This window comes from Hyalella azteca, unplaced genomic scaffold (assembly GCF_000764305.2).
Source record: "Hyalella azteca isolate HAZT.00-mixed unplaced genomic scaffold, Hazt_2.0.2 contig12444, whole genome shotgun sequence".
Lineage (NCBI taxonomy): Eukaryota > Metazoa > Arthropoda > Malacostraca > Amphipoda > Hyalellidae > Hyalella > Hyalella azteca.
Genome location: NW_025942403.1, coordinates 411185 through 417184, shown reverse-complemented (window position 1 = coordinate 417184; position 6000 = coordinate 411185).

Sequence of the window (6000 nt, the reverse complement as noted above, 5' to 3'; positions counted from 1 at the left end):
GTTGATTCATGGATCTTGAATAAGCTTTGAAATCTCAAAGTCGATTAGTTCTCTCGAAAGTTATGGTTGTGTTTGCTCAACCATACAACCTAGCAATGCACCAAGCCGTATTTTTGAATTTCCAATGAGCGCAGAGAGCAGAACTTTTGTAAACATGGAGACCATAAAGAAACACTTGTCGAATGTATCATGAATATTTTGAAACGCACGTCTTCGAAAAACCGTAAACTGTGAAATTTAAGACAATTTTGCTGCGGAAAAAGAATTATTAGACAATGCTCTCTCGCATCCTTGGTCATTGCGAGAACTAAACTTGAATCGACATATTGCATGAAGTGTATAATTTAATTCACTCTCGTAATTTGAAATAAGGCCACTTCGTACAATAAACTTCTCTCTACGAATGCTAACGTGACCAGAAAAAAAAGCAGAATGCAAAGTTAATTTTCTAAACTTTTGTGCGAGCAAAGTATTAGTTATTCATTACCACTGTTTCCCTTACCGACTATTTTATGCAGTTTTATCTAAAGTGCCAGAGAAAGTTCAGACACTCCCCACGGATATGCTCGACTGGTGCTCGCTTTCCTTCACTTTTTTCTCAGTTGTCTTTGTTAGAGAAGCTCGGGTTGGTGTTTCTCCAATTTACGAGGTGACGTCACTAAGTGCTCCGTCTAATTGAAAACAATCTCGCTCGATCGCTTTTTCGCTGTCTCGGCACCGTGCTAGAAAACCATCGAGATGAGCGTCACGAAATTTTAAGTTCGAAAATCTATTAGCGTAAGCTTTTCAGGAGCTGTCAACATTTATATTCAATTTCTCCAAAATTTAATTGTCATCTGAGAATCAAAGTTTCACGCTTGTCATTAGTGATGCTAGTTGAAGTAACAGAGTCTAGGTTTTTTGCTGAAAGAAGCGGCTGATATTTATTGACATCCGAACGCGAAAACTCACACAGCTGGAATGACTTTCACTTCAATATTGATGAGGATGCGTCAGGGTGTCTGATACGTTATTGGATGTTAGGAGAGATTAAAGATACAAATAATGCTGCCTAAAAATAAGTGTTTTCTTGAACAGGAAGAACAGAAAGTAGACTCGAGACCTGTTTCATCTTCCATTTTTCTTAACCACGGCTCAGCCGAGACTAACGAGCTGCGTTGAGTCTTACCTGTGTAATTAGTGACAGGTAATATTACTATGACCTAGATTCACTAATATAACACTAATGACAAAATGGAATTTAGCAGGTTTTGTGATTTCCAAAAATTTTGTTTTATTACCTGTTTTCTTGAACAGGAAGAACAGAAAATAGACTCGAGACCTGTTTCGTCTTCCGTTTTTCTTAACCACGGCTCAGCCGAGACTAACGAGCTGCGTTGAGTCTTACCTGTGTAATTAGTGACAGGTAATATTACTATGACCTAGATTCACTAATATAACACTAATGACAAAATGGAATTCAGCAGGTTTTGTGATTTCCAAAAATTTTGTTTTATTACCTGTTTTTCAGTTATTTTTTGCGAATTTCGAAGCTGGTGCTAGATATATATATGTCGCGCATATCCGCGATACCTATCAGGTAGGATGTAACGTGGGAAAAATTTAACTTTTACTGTTGAATCTCGAGACTTGAGGGTAGTATCAGATTTAAAAGTTTACATAAGATTTCTACTTAGGCAAGCACGTAATTTTTTTTATTTGAGTTCCCGTTAAATTCGAAAACTGGCATGACAGTTCCGTGCTATTTATGCGTTTGTGCTAGTATTTTTTTATTAACAAGCTTTAATATCAAATTAATAATATAGGACTCGACATAACGGGGTCCAGTATGGCGGGATTAGGTATAACGATATTCTTAAGTTGCAACTTCATGATATAAACTAGCCGCCTGCTAGCAGAATAAGAGCTCATGCGTTTGAATTCTTTCATTATTATTTTTGTAGTTCATTTTAAGAATTGAGAAAATGTGCGTTCAGATTAGAATCAAAGTTTAAACAGAATGTAATTAAGTTAACAACCAAGCCTCGTTTACAAGGACTTCTAATTCAATTTAGTTTGAACAACCAAGGTTGCGAAGTAATGTTTATGAACTCTATTTTATGTAAAATGAGTGATGTGAGAGTGCCCGCACGCGCATGGCTGTCGCTCTCCCAGAGTGCGCTTGTGAAGCAATTAAATTTAAATAGTCAGTGACATTTTGCCGCTCTGTTAGCGCTCTGCTGTCTCTCAAAGCTAATTGCAAAAAATACTCATTTTTAATTGGCTACATTATGGCGGCGAGCACCAAAAGTTATAAAGAGAGCAGCCCCCGCGCTGTTCATGTTAGTTTCACTGAAGCATTGATCGTTACTCTGCAGATAAGATATATTACATGCAGGACGCACTAATGAGGCATTTTTGGCATTACTTTTGAAATGAATAATCAATAAAAACAATAACTGAAGTGCTTGTGACGTTATCAACCAATTTAAATTTTTAACAAAATTTTAGCCTAAACTTACTCACTGTTATTAAACTTAAATTTCGAATTAGTGAGGGAATTTAATGTAAAATCGTAAACAAAAACTGTTGGTCAGATAATTCTAACAAACCTTTAAGGATCAATTCCGAAAAATTAACTGCATATTTTACCATGTCTTTTGAAGCGTGAATTTCAACTTTTCTGCTTTGTGTAAACGTCGTAGTTCTCCCCAAGATATCTTACACTAGTACACGCTGGATATCTTACAGCTTTGATAATTATACAAATTTACCTCTAAAAATTTTTCACTATGGAGATAGTTTCATGTCGTCAAGTAAGCATAAATTAGGCGCGAAAGAAGCTTGAAAAGTTTGGCTTTGATCGACAGTTCACACAACGGGATATTAGGTTCACACGTGAAGATCAAGCAAACTTTTTTGTAGACATTCCCTCGATTGGTTTTTATTTCACGTGTCATCCATTCGACACAGCGGGTCTCCCCTCAGTTTAGAAAGCAGTCAACCCTCGCCAGCCCCGCCATTCTCTTATACCCTCCCAAGAGCCTTCAAGAACTACAGCCAAACTCGAAAATTCTCTTAGGGGCTCACTTTTGAAGCAAGTTTGGAGGGCCACGGGACAGCCTCATGTATATTGTGGAGCGATACTCAGAGTATCATTGATGTATGCTTGCGAGACAAGTTACCCGAGCGTTCGTAAGGAGGCTCATACATATTGGACAGAAAATTTAGAGGTTATTATTAATGTATATTTGAATCGTGTTTGAAGTACAGCGCATTTGTCTTATGCGATTTGAAAGGTTTAGGCTATGAATATCAGGTTTATCACTTTAATGAATTCTAAATCAAAGAAAATGAATGAAATTGTAATCTGATAAAATGAATGAAATTATAATCTGATAACGTATAAATGCGCGTCTGAAAGAATCTGTTAATATCAATCGAAAGTGCAGAACACTCTAGAATCAGCACTCGCTAATACGGTTGTTACAAATACAAAGTTGTGAACGATCATCTCTGCATTACTATGATACTCCTGCCTAAAGCGATAACACAGTGCAATCAGGTAATTATGTTCAACATTGTAACTTGGAATGCTAGTCGAGGACGATCTACCATATACCGTTCCTCACACTTTTATATAATCTTAATATTATTATGATTGTATATTGAATTTTGTGTAATATTTATATTATTATAACCTCAATATTACTATTATTATTGTTATTATTTCAATATATTAAATTATAATTATCTAAAAACAAGCCAAAAAATAACTCTTATAATTTTTTCAATACAAAATGAAACGCTCCATGAATAAGAGCATCACAACGCATTGAAAGTTCGTTGTGAGATGCACAGCCTCGCGCATTAAGGGTGCCTCGGCAAGACGCTCGCTCCGCTCTGAATAAATGATGTCGCAGACCCAAACTCTTATCTACGCTCTAAGTTTTTTCGAGTGACTCAAAACATCGCGTCTCATTTCCGAGCTTCGGTGTACAGAAGTGCCATATTCGCGCTCACTCCCCTCGCTCTGGCACTTCGCTTTATGGCACTACACTTCTCCTTGGAGTGACACTGCGCTCCATCATCATTACATCAACCTTAGCCTCCCTAGATACATGGGCTCATTATTTGCAAGCGCACCATCGAAAATCCCAATTTATCCATACACTTTTATTTTCTGAAAAAGATTTTGATTGTTCTTTATATAAACCAACGTGTAGACGAAAAAAAGGCCTTTTCATAATTAGTGGCTTTTCGTTGGGATTGGAGTAGCAAGAAGTCAAGTTTTTGGACCTATATTGTCGCATTCTGTGATTAATCTTAATTGTTGAGTTGAAAATGTTGATTATATGCAGGCAGTGAAATGGGGACAAGGGAAATTACAGTACACAAACTGGATAAAAAAAGGTGTCAAACTTGAAACAAATTCGCTTTCACTGGCTTTGTGGCAGATTCGTATATGCGTGAATATGCTATACACGCCAACTTTCTTTTTTCACCGAGAATTCGTCCGCAAATAAGGTCGCTTGTCTGCTTTTGATCATTAGGTTTCCAGCCTAAACTAAGCGAAGTAAAACCTAATGTAATTATCAACAACAAAAATGTCTTCTTCGAAAGTATTTATGTATTTATTTATTTATTTACTTGTTTATTTATATATTTATTTATCTATTTATTTAAATATTTATTTATTTATTTTTATTTATTTATTTATGTATATTTTTTTCATTTATTTATTTATTTGCTATTATTATTATACTCCAACTGGTGGAGACTCATTCTCAGCAATGGCTAGAATGCATTCACAAAATTTTTTACAACTTCATACCTTTAAATAAAATACTCCTGTAATGAAGTCAACAGCTACTCATGCGCTCATGTTTTAATGCGGTAGTCTGAGGTCAGACGCAGGACGCCTGCCTGCCTCAATGTCGTGCTTGACGATCTTCCATCAAAACCTCTGAAAGAGGCAGTCTCGTAGCCTGTATATGCGTGCGCTAGTCCAAGCGCAACCGTGCAATCATTTGCCGTCCTAAACATTATCAGATTATCGCCCAATCTTCGCCATTGCCCAGGATTAAATCTAATCCAAACAACCCCTCGTTAGCGGAACGTGTATGGCCGGGTACGAGTCTTGTGTGCCCGCTCCTCCATCGCAATTCGCTCTCAGAAATTTCGTCGTTATTTCTGTGCCATCCGGTCGTGGATTCCCTTCTGCTCTTTGTCCATCGTCCGTCAGACGCAAAGTCGTCAAATCTGCACAAGAAACTCTTCACCTGCTAGAAATTAGGCATCAGTCTTGAAGTCTATGTAGTCCAATACACTTCAGGCATCTTCAGTTTGTGGAGCTAAGAAGTCTTCTCGCAAACTTACGATGGCTGAGATTTTAGACACCGCCGTGTATCTGTGTACCTGATCATCGAACGGCACGTATTTAAGGCCTCATCACTGGAAATTGTGAAGTAATCATTTGATGTTATCGTGACTTGATATTACGATATCATGAAGTGGGTGGAGCTGGTCATGGCCAATATTTCCTGCTCATAATGGCTTATGGGACAGTCGTTTGCTTGGCCTGGGAAGATCGGCGACTATAAACTTAGTCTCGTTATTGGTTTGTTCAATCTACTGTACACCTCATGATTATCCTGGCGAAAACATTTAAAAAGTCACAAAAAAATCGTACGTTTTTTATATGTCTGTCAGTCATCCCTAGGACATCGTATGGTTGAGTATTTATCTCAACTTTAAGCTTTACTGGGATCCAAGCTAGAAGGTAAAAATTAGAAAAAGTAATTCAAAGGTTAAAATCTACGTTTAACATTTTTTGTCACGGAAAATTTTCGAGCCTTGGAAAACTTTGAGATTTGTTCGGTAGAGAAATTTCCGTTTGAAAGTACGTGTGCGTCCCGGGAATTCCGAGGACAAATATGATGGCGTGACTGCTCCCAATTGGAAGTCATCCGGGAAATATCCGGCGCCGTTGAGACAGGCCTTTAATTTCCAGCGAAATAA